Genomic DNA, 22958 nt, shown 5'->3' with positions numbered 1-22958 from the left:
ATTTCGCCTCTGCTTCACACTGTTAAATTTTCTCACACACTAGACAGATATCTTTAGGAATGTTCGCAACATTTATTTTTCTGATTTGATTAGGGCGCGTAAACATGGTTCAGCAGAATGCAATGACGGTCTAGTTACTGCGTATTCGTAGTAACTTTCAGCGCAAAGGCAGGACAAGGCGCTTGCCGGGAGCAGCATGTGTTTTCGACAAATGTCGTCATGGTGAGCTCGCTGGTGAGTGCTATCGGTGAGCTCCTAAACAAGCTGCAGACACCACATGCTCGAAACGCGTCGCAAGTGCTAGATGTCCACCCCTCACTAGCCTTCTGAAAACCATTGCTTGATCAGTCCGGGAAGATGTCAGAATTCCCTCCATATTCCAGTGGAATATTGGAGGACACGTGAACTGTTACTATGTCGGCGGCGACAAAAGTGGACTTCCTCGTCGGTTAAGCGTTTTGTTTCCACTCCCCCAGTGCAGGGTGGTTAACCGGGCTCAGTTCTGGTTAACCACCCAGCCATTGACTAATCCTTCTCCTCCTTTCCTTGTCCTCCCTTCTTTCTTGGGTCGTCTTGCTTTCACTAATATTTATAATGAGTGGGAAAATGGGTGGCTTGACAGAAGAAAAACAGTGTAGATTAGTCTACAAGACGCGCATTGGTGACCACCTGTAGAGTTATATAGAACTGGAGCTAGAAATTCGTAAGACTTTCCCAACACATGAACGACAGTCTAACAAATAAGAGAGGGACTGGCGAGGAACGGAAGCACCATTTTAGAGCAGCGGAGAGCTAGTTCATTAAGCAGATAAGGAAATATGCGGATGTGAGGAGGATTCTGTTGACGCGATGCAGATGCGGTGGGTGATGAATAGGCGTTTGGCATGGCAGTGGAATTAACGAAAAAGCGTGCGCCAGCGTGACCATCCTGTTCACGTTTCTCCACACTGCGGGTCTATATATCATTCCCTGTTATCTCCTCTCGTTCGGTGTAAGCATAATTCTAGTCGCCCGTTTCTTCCGAGGAAAGACCTAACGAAGCATATAAAACAAAGTTAGAAATGTCTATCAGACTGGTCTATTTTTAGTTTGCGCAGTTTTTTTAGTTTGCGCTATGCCCTAAGTAAATCAATTCGTTAAAGCAATAACTTGCGCTAAGGGGAACTTCAAAAAACAGTTGGAGATGTCTCTACATAGCGACCATATGTTTTTGGCAGTTTTTCTTTCGCTTTTTTATTTTCTTCTTTTTCATTCGTTAGCAATTAATAGCTATCTCTCTTTTCTTAATTTACAGCTCTATTGAAGTTGTTGCTACGACATTGCTGACAGGTTCAAGACATAGTGTTGCCTCCTGCTGGCCTCTTCTTCTACATTTATCGTTTGCATCAAATTCTTTTCTTAATTTTTACCCGCAACTCCTAGTTTATTTCGCTTCTTTCATTCGCAACACCGAGATGTGCGAATAACATAATTCGTGGTCGTTATTGCTACTACTGTGCCACCTCTAACCCATTTATCTAATAATATCTCGTTCGAGTGTCTCGTTTGAGCCTGTTCGAACGAGGCAAAAGAAGGAAAATGCGCACGCCTAGGCGTATACTTTTTTTTTTTTAACAGACGTACTCAGTGAATGCTTCCCTTCGTTTTGATTTCTTCCCAATCGGCGTTCTTCACAGCAATGCCAGCATGAAAAAGGAGACGCGCCATCGTGATACGAACTCGATTGTAGAGCGCAACGAGTGTGGTCTTCTAGCGGCGCATAATTTACGGCTGTCGCAAATTTGCACGCGACACCATTGCACCGGTCGCTGAAAGTTATGCGCATGACTTTGTGCGCACGACCTGCCTGGTAAAAACGCTGAAAATGCATTCGCTGTCAACGTGAGATAACAAGATTATGGAACGTTGTAAATGGTGCGCAGGGCATTAAGATTGTGAACAAGGCATATAGATTGTAAACAAGGCTCCCGTATGGGGAGCCGAAATGTCAGTAAACATTCTTTTTTTTTTGGTCGGTGTGTCTTTTCGCGTGTACAGGGCATGAGAACGCGAAGTGCGATCACTGAGGATGTACCGTCTGCAGCGAAAGTTCATAAACCACAGCACTGGAAGAAAACCAGCGAAAGATGTTCGAATCTGAAGCTTAGCCGGTTTGCACGAAGTCCTGTCGAACATATAGATGTGGGCTATACTTCCGCGTTATTCGTTGGTCCCGAAAAGGTCTTCACGATTCTCGCTCTCGACTTTATTGCGGCTTGTACGAATCCGTTAATTTCTGAGTGTATAGTGCATGAGAAGCCCACTTGGAGGTTCATGTAATTAGCATGCTTCGGTAAACCTTGACGACGCCTAGCGGTGGCGCCTTCGAAGACTGCCGTAGCCTGGCGACAGGGTGTCGACACGGCAACGCAGTTATAACGCATGGAGGGCGTCTTCGTTTTGCGAGAATAGGATGCCTGTGGATTCTGTGCAGCAAAAGTGCCGAACCTATACTCAACATATTTGCAACAGTTTTGCCAATTTTCTTTTTCTTTCTCGCCCTACTACTGTCTTTCTCGTCTGTTCTCTCTGTATTTTCTGTCTTTTCCCCCCGTTTATTTCTATTTATTTCTTTCTCTTTCTTGCTATTTCATCCCTTCCTTTCTTTTTCTCTTTATTTCACGCTTGCTTTCTCCTTCTTTCACCCGTTCTTTGATTCGCTCTCTTTCGTGCTCTCTTTCTCATTCTTTCAATGCTATACTTTCACTCTCTCCCATCCTTCTTTCCCTCCTCCTCACCATTACATCCCTCCTCCACGCGATAACTTCCCTTCCCCATTCCCTTGCTACACTATACTATAAAAGGCTATGATATATGCTCTGCTAGCGGGCCTAGATGGCCGAGTGGTTAGGACGCTCTTCTTCGGATCTAGGGTACGCGGGTTTGAATCCCGCCTCGTGAAGAACTTTTTTCAAGAATTTATCTCTTTGTCTTTCTTTATATATATATATATATCTCTCTCTCACCCATCAGGGTTATGACAGGACACGACGGATAAATGGGCGCACGTGTTCTGGGAGAGAAGCAGAAGAGGACGAAGATGAAGAAGAGGATGTAGGGAGCGCGTGCCGCTTTACGATCATGATAGTTTTTGGTCATGACGGGCATTTCACGCTGAGCCAGGACAGCTTCGCTGCTAAAAGAAGTGATGGCCAGGGTACTAGCTTGTAATAGATATTAATAATGCCGATTATACCAAAGGGCTAGGTGACTACGGGTCACCGACCAGTTACGAAGCACATGCCAATAATAATAATAATAATAATAATAATAATAATAATAATAATAATAATAATAATAATAATAATAATAATAATAATGTACCCGCCACGGTGGTCTAGTGCATGGTTATGGTGCTCGACTGCTGACCCGCAGGTCGCGGAATCGAATCCCGGCCGCGGCGGCCGCAATTTTGATGGAGGCGGAAATGATTGAGGCCCGTGTACGAAGATTTTGGTGCACGGTAAAGAACCCCAGGTGGTCGAAATTTCCGGAGCCCTCCACTAAGGCGCCTCTCATAATCACATGGTGGTTTTCGGACGTTAAACCCCAACAACAATGAATAAAAATAATAATAATGTGTCTGTATAGTCAGTGTCTTCTCTCCTGTTTAGTTAGGCTGCTTAATTGTCCAAGTCTTCGGCTGGCGTGACAACTTTTTAGCTGCGTGGCGTTGATTAGCTGACGCAGTATCGTTTCGATTTGTTTATTGCTCGTGCTGCGCTGTTTGGGCTACCTAGCGGACAGTACTCTGACGCACTCGAGATATTGTTAAATATTTCTTCAGCTGGGATTCTTAAAGTATTTTCACGTTAACAGATAAAAAAACCTATTGACTGGGCGACCGCTCTGGCAAAAAAATTATTGCGCGATTCGTGAAAGGTTCCGTGGGCCTGATGGGAAAGTGATGAATCTAGCTTGATCGATAGGTTATTAAATTGCCTGTGAGACTTGTGCTGATATGTGGAAAGAAAGAATTCTGGCATTTCGCGCACCTTGAAGCGTGTCTGTTCGCTTTTTATTTCCAGGTAAATTGACGAGCTGCCCGACAAGGTAACACAAACATTTCTAGACTAAGCGAATATTGATCGCACGTCTGCCGGTGACGTAGCTTATCGATTCGATCACTGCTTAGACCTGGCCAAAGCTTCCATTTTCTCGCTGTGCGTCGGCGGTGAACGGGTAGCTTGAAAGGAAGTAGGATCCATGAAGGCGATATCCAGCGTGCTCGTCAGTCGCTGCACCCGTGTAATCAGCCTGTGCAACGGGCATCGAAGTTTATAGATCAAACGTGGCTGATAAGGGAGATGGCCCGCATTTTCGCCGCGGCTATTATCGACGCGCGTTTCGTTCATTGGGCCGAATGCTCAGCGTGGCGGCGTAAAGTTCAATATGAAGTCACTGAAGACGGGTCCGACAGTGGCATTCGGTGTCGCAGGTTCGTATCGACATCTGAGAAATGGCTGACTATTTCCGGCGCCTAGGCATTCGGTTCCATATTCCGATTTCCGGGCTGTACTCTGTATACATATTACGTACGAAAGATCTATCGTTAATCAGTTTTATTAATAAATTAATTTTTACTACGCTCGAAAGCTGCTTGAAAATCCTACTTTTTCTCATACCGCGGTCCGTTAACGTGTGATGCATCTTCGTGATGCCATCTTCCGCTTGCTTTTTTTTTTTGTTAGATATCCGCTTTACCTTATTCATTGCAAGTAAGCTGTTGAATTAGAGCAGGTGAATCAAATTTCGAAAGAGCTCTCAGCCCGTAGCCATATAGGACGCAGCCCCGTAGCTGTGCTATGGCGGGCATTCTGACGTCCCACCTCAAAAATTAAAGATAAATTTGAATTAGAGGGTCTGGGATTATACATACGCAAGCCAGGGTGTGATTACGAGAAACTCGAGAAGCTTTCGCTTATTTTATTTTTAATCTGAGGTTGAGCAGAAGGTCAACGCGCCCGTTTCGTGAGATAGCTTCCCATTAAGCGGGAAGCTTCGTGAGAAGCTTACAACAGGGCAATATGTGTAATGAGCGGAAAAGCTTGAAGAAAAGGAGAGGGAGGTGGCCGTTGGTCCAAAATAACGTCGACGTAACCTGTTGTAAAGAAGTGGAGAGTGAAGATTCACGTATAGGTGAATGCGCGGAGATAATTTTACTACGCTAACAGCAGTACAGCCGTAGCAGTAAAGAACTTCGTAAGGAAATGCCAGCAGCACTAAAGAAAAGAGAAGAAACTGAGCCAGGAAAAAGAGACAGGAACAGGTAGGACGTTGTAATTAAGTTCTTTTTGCGATAAATTTTCTTGTAAGGACCTTCCTCGGTTTTTCATGGATTCTTGCACTGCCTCTTCCCCTCCACAGTCACCTTGTCTCCCTTTTCTGGAATTTCGTGCTAGGATCCAATTACTGGCGTGCAAGGCTCCGCAGTAAGAAAAATCGACTTCCATGTGCCGCAGCTTGATTGTTTGCGATGTCCTTTTGTCCTGGTTTTATTGATTTTCTTAGTTTTCGATCTCTGCGTGCTCAGCTCGTCGTTGTGGAGCTGCCATGAGTATTAGGGTTCACTGGTGCTCGGTGAATGTCTTTACTCACAGGTGTTTATGAGTGTTGGAAGCCTTTAATTGCTCGTTTTCTACGGGTTCTCGTTTCATTCTTTAGTGAGATCGATATACGCTTCACCGCACAACGAATGATGCATTAGTAGAAAGGTGACTGCTATATTTTGGCGAGGTGAGCATCCATAATTGCGTAGCTCTTAATTTTACTTTTTTTTTTGTCACAGCGGTAAGCAAATCACGGTAAAGGCCATAGTTATGCCTTCTGTTCTTTAACGCCCATGTTAATGTATACAAACCTCAAGCTAGAGACGCTGGAGTCAAATCAATCAATCAATCAATCAATCAATCAATCAATCAATCAATCAATCAATCAATCAATCAATCAATCAATCAATCAATCAATCAATCAATCAATCAATCAATCGGGTAGCGTCTTTCGCGCCACAGGTTTTACTTATATCGACTGATTGAGCACTCTACAAGTTTAGTTTTCCGGAAGTCTTCTTCCGCCTTTCTTTGTGTGGCGTAGCGAACCAGATTGAGCCTGGTACACCTCCCTACCTTCTTCGTCCCTCCCTCTCTGTATAGCACGCCTGGCAGTGTTCTTTTAGCGTAAATATTTTACGTGCGTTATCTGTTTACGATGACGCGTGCACAGGTATCCAATACATGATGTTTCCGTCAGACTTTCTAATGAGCTTCATTAGTTGCGGTGGCCGGTGATTCTTATGCCGCATCCTTCGACTCACGCATCTAATATCGCCTTACCGCTTGCGTTATTAGCTAATGGTCGCACCGTTCCGCTAAAGAAAAGGCAATAATCAACTAGGGATGCAGCGTATGTGAAGAAGTCGCAGGTGGGACAGCTCCAAGAGGAAACACGATGATGCCTGCAGACTGTGCTGACCGAGCTTGCTATGCCGGCTGCACGCCTAATTGCACTCGTCGCTGCGAATCCGAGCGGGGCGCGTTCCTGGTATATGCCGCATGGGTATTACGCAACCCGACACGGAGCTCGTCATCTGGCCAATTAGCTTGCTGGAAACGCGCTTCCGTGTAACGACGCATCACCGAGGGAAAGGGAAAGCTGTCTGAAGAAAATAAACCAGTTGTAAGTCAGCGCCTTGTTCGTCCTTCTTATCGTCCTCGCCTTGGTAGTTGCGCTGTGGTTCGCCATGCATCACCAAATCGCCCAAGTTTCCACGTTACTAAGAAAGCTATGTAATTTCCTTAGTCGCAGCAGTCGTAACAGCAAAGGGCAGGAAAGAAAAATGCAGATTGTTCAACTTTAACCATTATGAGGACGTAAATTCTTGCTCGGCTCGGTAACGTTCATCACATACAAAAAAGAGGTAGTGAGAACGACGCAAATATAATCACGGGCTATTGTGGTTATAAAGCAACTTTACGAATGATTAGAAGCAGTGGAGAAGTGCATAAACCGCGAAAACTTTCTCTGCGCGTCAATCGTTCTCAACCCAGGGAAGAAAACATGCAACAACTATTATTTAACGGTGCGGAGTTTTTTTTTTTTGCTCACTTTACGGTGTTGCTGAGAGGATGTGTGAATACCTAAGACACACAACACTGAATGAAAATGTAGCAAATGAAAATTCTTATGGCGCATTATAGGTGGCCTTTCTCAGTCAACTTTATGTTTATCGAGGCACAACGCTAAGGCGGCAGCCTCTGCGCGTTTAGCAAGATCGAGATAGCCTCTTGTGATAATTCCGTGGGAGTAGGAACCTGTTTACTTTTGTAACACGAAAGTGCTTCATGCCGGGATCCACTAAGACTTCACTGGTAAGACTTCACCGGAAGTGACGTCGGTAAAATGCAAGCGAACAGATGACAAAGAAAAACCAAAAGAAAAAGTTTTGTTGATTTGGATGAGCTGGGAATCGAACCCGCGACACCTTTGTCCGCGACTATGAGTGCCGGGCGCTCTACCCACTGCGCTACCGAGGCACATGCAGGAGGCTTCTCACACTTCTGCGTCTCGCAGTGATCTTGGCTGACGGGGGCGGTGTCGCCATCCGAGAGCGGTGAGGGGAAATACTGCATCAGGACAGTAACGATCGCCGACAGGGAGCGCTTCGGTAGTTTTAGCGCAGCGGAGGCTTTCGGTACATTATTGAGTGCTTTGGTGCAAGGAGGGACACGCCAGTGGAAAGCGGAACGCCTTCCCGCGTTCACGGCTCAAACTACTAACTCTGCCTATCACGTTCCTGAAGCGCTGTGTGGTATATGCATGAGCACACGAGCAGGTTACCCTATTACCAGGGAGCGCTCACCTTGGCGTTTCTCTCGTCAAATGATGACTCTTTGAATGAGTGCATATTGAGTACCAGTGTTTATTATGTGCTTATTGATGTCATCTTTGCGCGGGCTTCACCATATGCTGTGTGCAAGTGTATGTAAAATACTTCAGCTAGCTCTAGGGTTAAGTCATGATCAAGGGCGTTAGTCGTTGGGATGGAGATGTGCCACTAGGCGTCAACGTGATGCAGCCACGTCAAACACCAATAAAGATTGCGCAAGCTCTCATACATCAATGTACAATAAACAATGAGCTACTCCTGTGAAGACACGCTTCAGTTTCGTGTTATATACCGACTTCTAAAACGGAGGGTCAGACATGTTTTTTTTTGTTAATAAATGAAGGAATATCTAAATATAGTCTGCGTTGTAATGATTAAGAGGTGCAGTCGGCTTGTTTCTGGTCTGCGTTGAACATTTATTTATATTTGACCGGTTGCCGATAACTCATTTTGCTTGAGCTTATCTTCCAACGTTTAGCTTAACCTTATGCATTTCTAGCAGACTAGAATGAAGTTCGTTTACTGTAAACACGACGAGAGTACTCTGTAAAAGGGCGCAATGACCCTTGAAGATGGAATTCAATAAAGGACACCTCGTTAATCCCACCAAGGCTACTGCAGACCATCTTCGCTTTTGGAGCGTCAGTATCTCTGTCGTAAAAAAAAAAGTGTATCTTTACTTCAATGGTTCATTCGCATATCTCCCCCTTTTATCAATGAAAGATTCATCATAATTATGATAAGTCAAGTGTATACGCATGTGTATGGCTGTTTTTAGAATGGTTTAGAATGGTTTTTAGAATGGTGTATGGCTGTTTTTAGAGACGGACGTCAGTAGCATGGCTGGAGGTAACATCTTGTTACGTCAAATTTAACCAAAACACGCGGACCCGTGCTGCGAAGGCGGTGGTTCTTTTTCAACCAAGTAGGAGTCTGCTGCACACTTAGAAAAAAAGGACAACGGTACGCTATTTCTGCGTTGTTGACATTCTGAAAACCCTTAATTCATTGGGTGTCAAACAAAACTGATTATTGGTCGAGTTGACATCGCTTCATTTTAAGGAGCAGAGGTCAAACACAGAGACGAAAAATAGCATAAACTTTCACTTTAAAGCGCCGCCGCGATACCCCTTTGGTTACTGGGCGCGGCTAGTGACCCGAAAGACGCGGGTTCGATCCCAGCCGCGGCTGTCGCATTTCAGTGGAGGCGAAATGCTAGAGGCCCGTGTTCTGTTCGATGTCAGTGCACGTTAAAGAACTCCCGGTGGACGAAGTCATCCGGAGCCCTCCACAACGGCGTCTCTCATAGCCCGAGTTGCTTTGAGACCCTAAACCCTACCACGGCCGCGCTCTATAGACCGCTGCTTTCCGTCGAGCGCGGCCGTGACCCTACAGACCAACCAGGCAACCTTTCATATCAGTGTCTACTTATTCAGAGCTTAACCGTTACAGTGACGGTTTGTACAGTCATGGCCGCGGATTGGACTTTCGCGTGGGTGTTCCTTGCGAGCCTCTTCAGACCGGCCATTGTACACTGGGGATTTAAATATATCTGAGATTTCTCAAGCACGGGCAGCGGCGTCTCAAATACGTGGTTCTCTCTCACGGGGTAGGCGGTGCCAGGATTTATAGGGTGAGGAGAAGCTGCGCCCTTGTTCTTGCGCATTCGCCGATAACGCACGCTATGTTGCATGTTACAAGGGGGCCGCGATGTAGCAAGTTTGGATGCGTGCCTGCATACGTAATGTACTTGTTCTCTGTTGCGACGCAACAGGGATCATTAGGACGGCGTCCAGCTGCGAAAGGAGATTCGGCCTGGAGGAAGCGATAAGAAGTTTTGTGCCTCTTACGAGTTTAATTCTTTTTTAATTTTGCCTCGAAAACGGCTTGCACCAGCGTTTGTATATATTCGCCAAATAGCAGAGTCCACCGGATGGCTGGCGCCGTGTTCCTAGTTATTCTGGGCCACAATATCCTAAAATATAAGCTACTTCGCCTTCGCAACACGACGTGTAAAATCGTTTTTTTAAATGCGAAGCATTTCCCAGCGAACTTCTGCGACCTTGAGCGTATCTATCTAGCCGCCTACGACTTGGTGCTCTCCTGGTCGCTTGGTTAATCGAATGCACACCAAAATTGGTATTGCGTAACATGACTGTATGACGAACATAAATGACAAGTCATTACATGAAAATCATGACACGCATGTCATGTACAGCATGATTTACATGCCACGCTCATGGTGCGCTGGCGACCGTTTAGCTAGCTTGATATACACCGAAATTGGTATCTTGCGACCTGACTGTGTGACGAACATAAAAACACGAGTTAAAAAATCATGACACGCATCTCATGTACAGCATGACTTACGTGCCACGCTCATGGTGCGCTGGCGGCCGTTTCGCTAGCTTGATATACACAAAAATTGGTATCTTGCGACGTGATTGTGTGACAAATATAAATAACATGAGTTAACATGAAAATCATGACACGCATGTCATGTACAGCATGACTTACGTGCCACGCTCATGGGGCGCTGGCGGCCGTTTCGCTAGCCTGATATACACCGAAATTGGTATCTTGCGACGTGACTGTGTGACGAACATAAATAACACGAGTTAGCATGAAAGTCATGACACGCATGTCATGTACAGCATGACTTACGTGCCACGCTCATGGTGCGCTGGCGACCGTTTAGCTAGCTTGATATACACCGAAATTGGTATCTTGCGACCTGACTGTGTGACGAACATAAAAACACGAGTTAAAAAATCATGACACGCATGTCATGTACAGCATGACTTACGTGCCACGCTCATGGTGCGCTGGCGGCCGTTTCGCTAGCTTGATATACACCAAAATTGGTATCTTGCGACCTGAGTGTGTGACGAACATAAAAACACGAGTTAAAAAATCATGACACGCATGTCATGTACAGCATGACTTACGTGCCACGCTCATGGGGCGCTGGCGGCCGTTTCGCTAGCTTGATATACACCAAAATTGGTATCTTGCGACCTGACTGTGTGACGAACATAAATAACACGAGTTAGCATGAAAGTCATGACACGCATGTCATGTACAGCATGACTTACGTGCCACGCTCATGGTGCGCTGGCGACCGTTTAGCTAGCTTGATATACACCGAAATTGGTATCTTGCGAAATGACTGTGTGACGAACATAAAAACACGAGTTAAAAAATCATGACACGCATGTCATGTACAGCATGACTTACGTGCCACGCTCATGGTGCGCTGGCGACCGTTTAGCTAGCCTGATATACACCGAAATTGGTATTTTGCGACCTGACTGTGTGACGAACATAAAAACACGAGTTAAAAAATCATGACACGCATGTCATGTACAGCATGACTTACGTGCCACGCTCATGGTGCACTGGCGGCCGTTTCGCTAGCTTGATATACACCAAAATTGGTATCTTGCGACCTGACAGTGTGACGAACATAAAAACACGAGTTAAAAAATCATGACACGCATGTCATGTACAGCATGACTTACGTGCCACGCTCATGGTGCGCTGGCGGCCGTTTCGCTAGCTTGATATACACCAAAATTGGTATCTTGCGACCTGACTGTGTGACGAACATAAAAACACGAGTTAAAAAATCATGACACGCATGTCATGTACAGCATGTCTTACGTGCCACGCTCATGGTGCGCTGGCGGCCGTTTCGCTAGCTTGATATACACCAAAATTGGTATCTTGCGACCTGACTGTGTGACGAACATAAAAACACGAGTTAAAAAATCATGACACGCATGTCATGTACAGCATGACTTACGTGCCACGCTCATGGTGCGCTGGCGGCCGTTTCGCTAGCTTGATATACACCAAAATTGGTATCTTGCGACCTGAGTGTGTGACGAACATAAAAACACGAGTTAAAAAATCATGACACGCATGTCATGTACAGCATGACTTACGTGCCACGCTCATGGTGCGCTGGCGGCCGTTCGCTAGCTTGATATACACCAAAATTGGTATCTTGCGACCTGACTGTGTGACGAACATAAATAACACGAGTTAATATGAAAATCGTGACACGCATGTCATGTACAGCATGACTTACGTGCCACGCTCATGGTGCGCTGGCGGCCGTTTCGCTAGCTTGATATACACCGAAATTGGTATCTTGCGACGTGACTGTGTGACGAACACAAATAACACGAGTTAGCATGAAAGTCATGACACGCATGTCATGTACAGCATGACTTACGTGCCACGCTCATGGTGCGCTGGCGACCGTTTAGCTAGCTTGATATACACCGAAATTGGTATCTTGCGACCTGACTGTGTGTCGAACATAAAAACACGAGTTAAAAAAATCATGACACGCATGTCATGTACAGCATGACTTACGTGCCACGCTCATGGTGCGCTAGAGGCCGTTTCGCTAGCTTGGTATACACCAAAATTGGTACCTTGCGACCTGACTGTGTGACGAACATAAATAAGACGAGTTAATATGAAAATCCTGACACGCATGTCATGTACAGCATGACTTACGTGCCACGCTCATGGTGCGCTGGCGGCCGTTTCGCTAGCTTGATATACACCGAAATTGGTATCTTGCTACGTGACTGTGTGACGAACATAAATAACACGAGTTAGCATGAAAGTCATGACACGCATGTCATGTACAGCATGACTTACGTGCCACGCTCATGGTGCGCTGGCGGCCGTTTCGCTAGCTTGATCTACCCCGAAGTTGGTATTGCGCGACGTTACTGTGTGACGAACATAAATAATAGGAGTTAATATGAAAACCATGACACGCATTTTCCTCAATGACATACAAGACAATGTATGCAGCTCTTTGCTGGCTGCTTCGCATTACATCGGCTCCCACAATGCGTGGGATCTGCCGGCTTTTTTTCTCTCGCTTTCCGCGTGCGGTAACCTCTTAGTGCATATATATGAGGCCCCAAGGTGAAGCAACAATGGAGGCATGTTTACATGCCGGGTGCGTGCATATAATGCATTATATGCTTCAACCGTAACATACAATGCCCTGTTCATGGTGCAATTAGCGCGTGCGCACTCTAAGGAACGTAGTACTCCCACACGCTAAATGCCTCTGCGTGTGTAATGTAGACCGCACTAAAACTCTCGATTGCACAGCGAAAGTTCCCGTGAACAAATGTCAACGTTTCAACGGTATACCCACATAACGAACGTGTCAGGTTTATGATAACAAATCAGTGAGAAAGGGATATCCCAGCTCAACCATCCACGGGATGAAGTTTCTTTCCCGTAGAAAACTTCCAATGATATAGCTCGTGGAGCCACTTATGAAATTTGCGACCAGCCTAGAATGTAGCTGACCCAATAATAATAATTTATGGGGTTTTACGTGCCAAAATCACGATGTGATTATTTGGAACGCCGTAGTGGAAGGAGCGTCATAATCATGAAAATTATTTATATGATTAATAACGGGCAGTGAGAAACAACCGAACAATGTGATGCAAAAACTCACGTACAATGCTGCAATAAACTTTGTGAATTCGTGCAATAAGCCTTGCAAGGGCACGTAGTCGTTTTGGAAGACAATTCCACTAACCATCGTTTCAACGCTCACGTACCGACACATTTGCAACTCTCGTGGAAGCTATAGGCAGGCTGCGCTGGCGCTTTTCATATGTGACAGAAGCGCCAGATGCACTGCCTAGAGAGTGCAACGAGCGAAATTTCGGGGATGTGAAAAGCTCGCCATGACATTTCGAATATTTTATCCCGAGGCAAGAATGTTCGTAATCTCAAGAACGTGTCAAGGTACGCATACTATGTTGACACGTGTCATTTGCAATGTCATCTCATTTGCTTCGTATACCTCTGGAGGCCGATGTCGGCGACACTGGAGGGATAAACGAGACCTTCGTAGCACACACTGGCGAGGTTACTGGTTCACTCCAGTTCACTCAAGCTCACTCAAGTCTGTCTCAGAAAAACTATGTTTTCAGCCAAGCTCTTCTAGAGCGCGCTTCAGGAACCGTATCTGACGACCTGCTGTCTGTGGCTGTGCCGAATGCGCCTCACCGTTCGCATTCGCACGTCGCTCGCCTCCCACTCTTTCCTTCCTGCACGAGTTCGTGGCTTTCAGGTGACGCCTCTCTAGCGTGAGTTTGTATGTGCGAGTGTATATATACACACATGGATTATTGAAGCATTTCGGGGGGCGGGGTGGTTTACCAGAGCCCCCTCCCCCCTTTCCTGGCTACGCCAGTATGGCACACCTGCGAAACGGTACGGCGACTACTTCGTGACAGGGTGCACGACGGTGCGTTCAAGATTGGAAGGGAATGGAAACACGTGCCCCGAATGGTTGTTTGCTCTCTTTTGGTTGATACGTGCGCGATGCGTATATGTACACGCGAACACGGAGAAAATATGCACGCACGCAATATCGTGTTATCTATTATGAAAGGTAAGCACTTTTTCGATGTTTGTTTCGATTTAACCAAGATATATTCTGTCTTGTGGAAAATAACTTGCACGGCATTACGTCTAATGCAGTTAAAGTTAGTCTATATGCAAGCCTTCAAGAGAGATTGAAAGTGCAGTGCATGCATGCGTGGCAAACAGTGAGCAGCAGGGCGCACGCACGCACAAACACACATAAGAATATATGTGATACTATTCCACACACTAATCCTAATAGGTTTCTAAAGTTCTAAGAAGCGTGAGCCAAACCATACTGGTTTGAACTGGTAGATAAGGCATCTGTTTATTGTATCTTCGTGCAACGTTTAACCGTGCGATTGCAACAGCGAAGACCCCGTTTCGTATGCGCGTGCGGTCTTTGATCATTTCAGTGTCCTTCATTGGCAACTGTTTTCTCATTCCCACGCCGAACGGCCTGGTGCGTCTTCACTGGCTGTTTCGGTGCTGGCCCCTCTTGCAAAACGTGAGAACCCTCGCGGTGAAGCCGTTTATGAGAGAGCAAGAAGAAGAAATTATATGCCGAGAAGAGAAAGGACGAGTGAATAAACGCTGCAATCACGCGTACGGGGCTGCGCCGAGTGTCTGTGTATAATAGCATTTCCCGTGCCTCTAAAAACATTCACAGAGAGACTCCAGAGATCCCAACGGCGCTTCCATCACCCTCACTTATCAAATGAACCGGTTGCCTTGCACGAAGCTGGTGGCTCTGCTGTTGCACGTGCTTTGAACAGCGCGATCGGACTCTTTTGCGCGGATGGTATCTTTCTGATTTTTGTTTCTATTTATCACTTCAGCGACGCACGGAGCTTTTCGTTCTAACAAAAGGTGGGTGCTTACAAAATAAACTAATGGCAAGGCAGTAATCTCTGTGCCTGCGCGCAGTAACCCGTCCATGTTGAGCCTGTGCATGCCGGTCGAGTGCGATGCACGAAGCTAGGCGTTTTGCTTATCGTCAGCATACCGCGAGTACGCTTGAACATCGTTCGTTATGCCTCTTGGTTGTTGCGTAATGAGCGCAACATGGTTTTCCGAAGATTTGGTTACTGTGTTAGGGACATATACAGGATTTGCTCTCAAGTTTTCAAAGAAATGAACGTTGGGAGAGTTGTGGGAAGGCTAGAATGCTCGCGAATCCAGGTTAAGATGTTCGTTAAAGAATATTAATCGGTGGGCATGTACATATGAGGAGCTCTCTAGTATATCACCATTCATACGTATCTTGACTCTACCATGGTGGCTTAGCGGATTGTACTGCTTGTTCGCAGGCTGTAAAATTCGAGAACAAATTTCGCGCATTTCTTTGCGATGGCACGCAGTTGTCGAGATTAAATTATGCAATCTCACACGCTTCTAAGGTCATGCTTGAAGTTAGGACGGTGTGGGACCGGCATTGTCTATTTAGGACCACAGCGACCACATCTTTGACGAATATTGTGGTTCTTCACCATCGTGGTAGCTTAGCGGCTATGGTGTGGTTCTGCTGAGCACGAGGGTGCGGGTTCGATTCCCGGCCGTAGCAGCCGAATTTCAATAGGAGCGAACGGCAAAAGCGCCCGTGCACTTAGATTTACAGGCACTATAAAGAACCCCAAATGGTCAAAATTAATTCCCAGGGCGTCGTGCCTCAATCATATTGTGGCTATTGCACGTATTAATCCACAGAACCTTTCTTGACACGAAAAATTCGTGAACACGAGGTGTCGCTGGAGCCGGCATTTCGGCTAGTGGACTTGTCTACTGTGTATCTCGCAATTTCAGGGCTTTAAACGCCAGAACTTAAGCTTGATCGAATGTTAATACAAACCTAATATATCACCCGGGCATTTGTAAACCATCTCACACTGAATGAATAAGTCTACTCATTGCTCCGCGTGCAGAAACATGTCGGTGCGGAGACCAGCTGCCCGAGTTTCGGCGAGGCTGTCGTGCGACGACGCTCCTCTTGCAACCTGTTTCCGACGACGACAGGGTCACGATGAATCTTGGCAGCTCTCTCGGGAGAGGCGCTTAGAAAACAACGCACGGCTGCCATTACACGCGCGGTGAAAGTGAATGATGGGAGAGAAAGAGAAACGCAGCTTTCGGGACACTACTACTACGGATCCACGCTATTCATACGGAGCCGCGGTAATGGGCGCTACAGCGCGTGATGGCGGTGTGTGTGTGTGCGTGCGTGCGTACGATGTCGACGAGGAAGTCACGCCTGCCGGAGCGCCCGCTCTCAAGGACCCGTCCCTCGTGGCTGGCCGGAGACGGCGATGTTGTCCTTTTCCCGTTACGTGCTTTTGCGCCGCATAACGCCACGCTCTGGCTCTCTAAATGCGTGCAGCATAAGGGAGGCCAGAGGACGTCAGCTACTTAACATTCGCTTTTTGAAACATGTGCTGAAGCTATACAGGGTTTGCTGGCACCGATGTTTTTAAAGCAGACTGAAATTACGGAACGCAAATGAAACCTAGTACTTATTGTTTTCTTCACATAAAAAACAGCGCTAAAAACGGCGGACAAGAGAAAGAAGGACACAGACGGCGGCGCTTTCCTCATAATTGAGCAGAAGCCAGTAATTTTTTTAGTTAATGTGTAGTTACTTATAGCTACTACATACCTCAATCGGTACTGTCCTAATTGTCAGAAGGCCGATGTGACATTTGTATGCTTCTCTAAGGAGCGACCAATATGCGGTATTTTCGGAAACCGAACTGCGTGCTGATTTTTACTAGAGGTTGATGAAAGCGTAATCTATTCAACTCCTTGAAGGTAGATGATCAGCGAAGCTGTTAAGCACAGGACACAGAGGTGATACGGCGGAGGCCACTTTGGCATCAAGGCCAGATTGTTAACGTGCCCATTAACGTTAAAACCAGTGTGTAGTGTCTACCGTGACACATCGACGACGACACCGTGCATCAAGGTTATGAGTAGGCTTCACTGCAACACACTATGTGGGAAAGCCAGTTTACAAACACCAAGCTTACGCCCATCCCTTTGAAGTCCGCTTCACTTCAGAACGCAACTGCATTGTTGCGAAGACCTGTTTCCATGGACAATATAAGCCGCCTTATATCAAAATATGAAGGCCTAGGACCTTTCTTACCATTTGCCTCGAGGCGCCCGCAGGTGCTGTCGACTTACCGTTTCTGTTCCCTTCGTCTTTTTTTTCGCAGGAACGTCGCTATTCGAAAATACAAGGCGATCACATTGTTGAGATATATTCACATTTTGCAAACGTGGGCGTATAGCAATAAAGAAAAAAAAAAGGTAGGCATGTAGCCTAGTGGTTAGCACACTTGTCTTCGGAGCTTGGGGGCCAGGGATCAAATCCCAGCACGGCTAACAAATGTTTTTCCACTCGAATGCATTAGTTTCTTCCTCTACTCCACAGACTGGTTTCAATTTAATGCTTCAGTGCACACTAGTTCTTCCACTGCTCTTTAGAGGGCGCTAGGGATTTTTGCTCGTGAACTACGGATTTTCCCTAGCCATATAAAGCTTCGCTGTAAAAATATACCCGGTTACTACAGTGTGACGCGCATCAGAAAGTAACGCCTTCGAACAGGCTCACTGTGAGATAGCGAGAGTTAAATAAGAAAGAAAAGAAAGAAATGGGATAGTCACCGTTTTTTTTTTTCATATTTTGCCTGTTTTCGTTATCAGCAAAAGTCGTAGTAAATCAGCAGTGCGTGCACATTGCCCACACATGTATTGCACATGGAAAGTAATCTATAGATAAGGAAGGTGTCATTACTTTATTGCGCCATAGTGTTCAGCTGCGGACCAATAGGAAAGAAAAATACAGAGAGAGGGGAATAGAAATGTGCTGCGGATTTCCGTACGCGCGCGAGGCTGCCTCACTTCGCGAAAGGAGGAGAGGACGAGAAGGAGGACAAAAGAAAGGCAGGGAGGATAACTAGCGCTGGAGCCCTGTATGGTACACCCTGCACTGGGGAAGGGTTGGGGAGGGGAAGAAGAGAGAAGTCACTGGTTGCCGCTGACGTAATAACAGTTCCGCGTTTGATATCGCAGACGGTGAATAAGTTTTCTATCCTTAGGAAATCGAAGTTGCCTTTCGGAGCTGTGATTAGCAGTCACATGGTCCCAATATCTTCTCGACGGTGAAAGCGTTTGCGTCCAGGTGATTTAGAGCAGTACGAAGGTGACGCTTGCGTAAGACTGGCAGTATCGCAAGAGGTGCACAGTAGTTTCCTCGACAGCGCAGTCGTTGCACTCGACGCTGCCTTCAATTTCGATCTTAAATATAGGTGTTCTTTTATTTTTTTACAGCGGACTTGTTTACCTTTTCGTAATGCCGTGTGGCGACACCAGAAAGCTATCATCATCATGAACCGGCACGTGCTATTTTCGTCCACCTCATCTTCTGCTTCGCTCCTAGAGCACGTGCGCACATTTGTCCGGCTTGGGATGAAATAACTCTGATGGGCGAGAAAACGAGACAGATATAAAGAGATAGAAACAAAAAGAAAGAGAGAGAAAGAAAGAGACAGAGAGAGGAACAGACACAAAAAAGAGAGAAAAAAGAGAAAGCAAGCGTAGCCATGCATGTATAGTATAGCAGGGGTAAGGAAACGAAATTGATGTTGAGGAGGAGGAGGGAAAGGAGGAGTTGAGAGGATAAAGCATAGCATAGTCCACTATACTGTGGTAAAGGGAAGCGAGGGTGGGGAGAAGGAAAAGGGGGAGGGCAACGCCATCAGCTCCACTGCTTGCTCAGTCTTCGCACCACTTGTGCGTATATAGCTGCCCCAATCTGTTAAGCATTTACCCCATGTGTGTCTATAGCTGGCGTAATAACACCGCTTTGCCACCACAGCCCACAATAGCCTCATGACGCCATCCCCAAGGTCCCACAGCGCTGCGCAATTTTAGTAAGGCAGCGTAGACGTTAACCGGCAGCTGTGCCGTTTGGTTCTCTTATTTATGCTCAACTTACTTGTGCGCCGGAAGCAAGCTTTCCTAGCGTGCTACACTTGTTCATTTGCTTCTCGCGTTCTTATTCGTAGCTTGTGATTTTTTGCGCCTTGTACTTCCAACGGCATATTGCACATTCGAGAGCTCTCATCTCTCTTGTCGGAACAAAGAGGGTGCCTCAGCCACTGCGTGCCAACAATAAATATAAAGAAAGCGGCGCCGTTTATGCAGGCTATACACGCCCTTCAGATGGGAAGCAGGAGTGACTTCCGGACGTGCGAGATAGCCACGAGGGAGACTGTAAGCACTGCGCCAGTGCTGCTGTCGTGTAACAGCCTTATATGGCTCCCTGCAGTGCCATATGCAGGAACTGTGCAAGACGTTACTGTAAAGGACGGCGCGTGGTTCAAGTTTTGTTGCTAGGCACTTGACACTGGTTTGTGTTCTGTATGCGTTGACATGCTCTTGTTATCCAGTGTAGTAAAACGGCGCGCGGAATAGGAGGTAGTGCAGGAACTGCACGATATGACCACGCAGTTACATTCGCCATACCTGAGCGGAAAGTCCGACTGCGTGACATTATAAGCTGCTGGAGCCTCAAATGACTGCTACATTGCGAACTTTGTGTGCTGTCGCAGACAATGAGCTAGTGTGAACTTTGCTAAGTGTTTCTGTTTTTTAAAAGCTTTTTCTCTTGTTTCCTTGTGTGTGTTGCTAGAGCTAGTGAATATTTTCTGTGTATGTGTGTCTGTCCTTTTTGCTCGTGTGTTTGTAGCCGGACTATCTTTACAATGACCTGCTAGCGAAAAAGAGAATACGTTGCAAGATTCAGACGTTAGGCCAACGTCGTCTACGCACAACTTAAGTAACTATAGCAGTAACAAGCTGCTGATGTCAGGAAGTTCTGCTATGTCGGTGATTGGTTCTCCGGCACGGCTTGTTTCGGGTTTTACTGGCTTGGTAGAAAGGGGCTTCCTTCTTAGTTACGTAACATGCAAGGGGAGGCTGCCTTCAGCCATGTCCCAGCTTTTTTTGTATTTATGTGCCCCAAAACAGCATGTCATATTTTGGGCACCAAATTAGAACGTTTTCTGGGTACAAAGCATTCTAATTTGGAGTTTGTAATGCCGCCTCCATTAGGTAAGACGCCAGTCTTATCTGATTGTAAACGCTTTTATTATTCTTCTGTTGAAAACTTTCGCGCTCCACTCTTTTCGCCATATCGGGTCGAGGGTGTGGAAAAAGTCGCGCATTAAATGTCTAGGTTGCGGTATGGTTCGAGAGGGGAGACATTTTGCAGCTGCGTAGATGCTGTAGCTTTTTCTTTCAAGGAAACTACGCGTCTACCCTGCTGTATTTTTGTCTTTTTTGGTAGTTGGACTTGAAAGAAGTCTGTGTCTCATGGTGGTACCGGCCAATTCTTGTTGGAAAGCACACAACAGAAAAAAACACACACAAAAATATCACGTATTTTTCTGGTTTTCGAGCCTTAGAACGATGCATGGGCAAGCGATTCAAGCGTGTGGACAAATCTACTTCGTTGGAACACTTTCTCCCTCGTTTGTCGTCAAGTGGGGGACTTTTCGATGAGATTCTGACTTGTCACTTCCGTAGTTAATATTTTGCACATATAGAAAATGTCTACAGTCGCTGTGCCCTTTACTTTCCGAGCTTCAGTGTGGCGGTCATACGGCAGCAGTCTCTCACGCAATGATGGAGCTACGCGGAATAGACGAAAGAACGAACTCGAGAGCGAGAGATGCGCGTGGTCGAAAATGCTAGAGCAGCTGGTGGTTGTGCAAGAGGGTATGGTAAGCAGAATGGGTTCGACGCCGCGGATCGCATCGAAAGCAGCTGTTCTGGAAGAAAGGCTTGGGACGGCCTCGACGGGCCTTGAAGAAAGGCAACGAAACCACAACAAAGGAAACCTACTCTGGCCAGTGGCGCGGCGCACCCTTCTGGGCATGCGCGCATGCGCACTCGGCACCACTGCCGCAGGCAGCCTTTCAGTCCCGTGGCTCACTCCCAATCTCTTTCTCTCTCGCCGTGTCTTCGGGAGGCAAGGCACGTTCTCAGTCCGAGGAGCCGCAGTAGCGCGAGGTGCCGACAGGGCGTCTGTGCTCCTGTGCCATCTGTGACTTTGTCTCATTCGTTCGCGTAGACGCTCGTGGAATGCGGAGGAAATACTTTGTTTGTGTCCAAGAGGCACGGAGGACGTGGCTTCGAAATGAATTTTTACGCAAGGTGTCAAACTGTTAGGCTGATAACTGACGAGCGTCGAATCGCGGTCTGCGTCATTGTCATAATTTTGTAGTCGCACTAATGCCGCAAAGACGAAGTGATCGCGCAGCACGCGCGGTTGCGTTATATTTGCGCTTGTTATAGAAGCCGGTCGTAATGTGTCTGCTGAATCTGAGTGATCATGAGGTAGTTGTTGGTAGTTTGGTTTGCCCAAAACTAAAGTTAAAGAGAATGTCACCGCGAACAATTTATTTTTATGAAAACGGTAACTATGAAGCGATATCATCCAATCTTACTTCGTTTTTCACTGAGTTCCAAGAGTGTTCTTCGATCATGAACATCACCAGTCTTTGGGAACTCTTTAAAACCGAGCTTGCTAATTTTGTTAGTGCTCATGTACCTTCCAAGGTTATTTCCGGGAAACGTAGAGCGGATAAACCTTGGATTACCGCGAGCCTAAGGAAGTTAATTGATAAAAAGAATCGCACCTTCAAGCGTTTCCGTTCATCAAGAACTGCTGATGTTCAAGAAAAACTCGCCGAGTTAAGTCGAATGTTAAAGAAACAATTAAGAGAGGCGAAAGATAGCTTTTTTGTTTCCCTGGAAAGAAAGCTGGTTACTAATCCCAAAGAGGTATGGAAGTATGTGAAATCGAATACGGTGGACTCTGTTGGCATTCCGGACATAACTGACGGTGAAACAACCTTTTCGGAAGATGCAGAGAAGGCAGCCTGCTTAAATCGATATTTTCAATCTGTGTTTTCTGAACCATTTCAAGGCGAAATGCCATATACGACACCACAGGGATTGGAACATATGGATAATATTGTTATCTCCGCTAGTGGTGTGTGCGCTCTGCTAGAACGACTTAAACCAAACTCGGCTCCGGGACCTGATGCTATTTCTAATCACGTATTGAAGAGGTGTGCAAGAGCTCTAGCGCCCTTTTTAGCTGTCTTATTTTCAAAATCGCTTGAAGATCAGAAACTGCCATCTGAATGGAAGCTAGCAAACGTTGTGCCAATACCAAAGTCTGGAAACAAAAATAATGTTGCCAACTACAGGCCAATTTCATTGACCAGCGTATGCTGTAAAACTCTTGAACACGATATATGTAGCGGTATAATAAAGCACTTGAAAACGAATAATTTTTTCTGTACAGTTCAGCATGGTTTTAGGTCTGGTCTGTCATGTGTTATACAACTGTGCGAATTTTCTCATGATGTTTTCAGTTCATATGATAAAGGTCATCAAGTCGATTCGGTATTTTTAGACTTTCAGAAAGCGTTTGACACCGTTCCGCATGCTCTTTTATTACATAAATTATCTTTTTTAGGTCTGCCTGCATCTGTTGTTGGTTGGTTGAGGGATTATTTATCTTCTAGAAAACAGTCCGTCC

Source organism: Rhipicephalus sanguineus, chromosome 9, assembly GCF_013339695.2.
Source record: "Rhipicephalus sanguineus isolate Rsan-2018 chromosome 9, BIME_Rsan_1.4, whole genome shotgun sequence".
In the NCBI taxonomy this organism is placed as follows: Eukaryota; Metazoa; Arthropoda; class Arachnida; order Ixodida; family Ixodidae; genus Rhipicephalus; species Rhipicephalus sanguineus.
Note: the sequence above shows the minus strand (reverse complement) of the source record.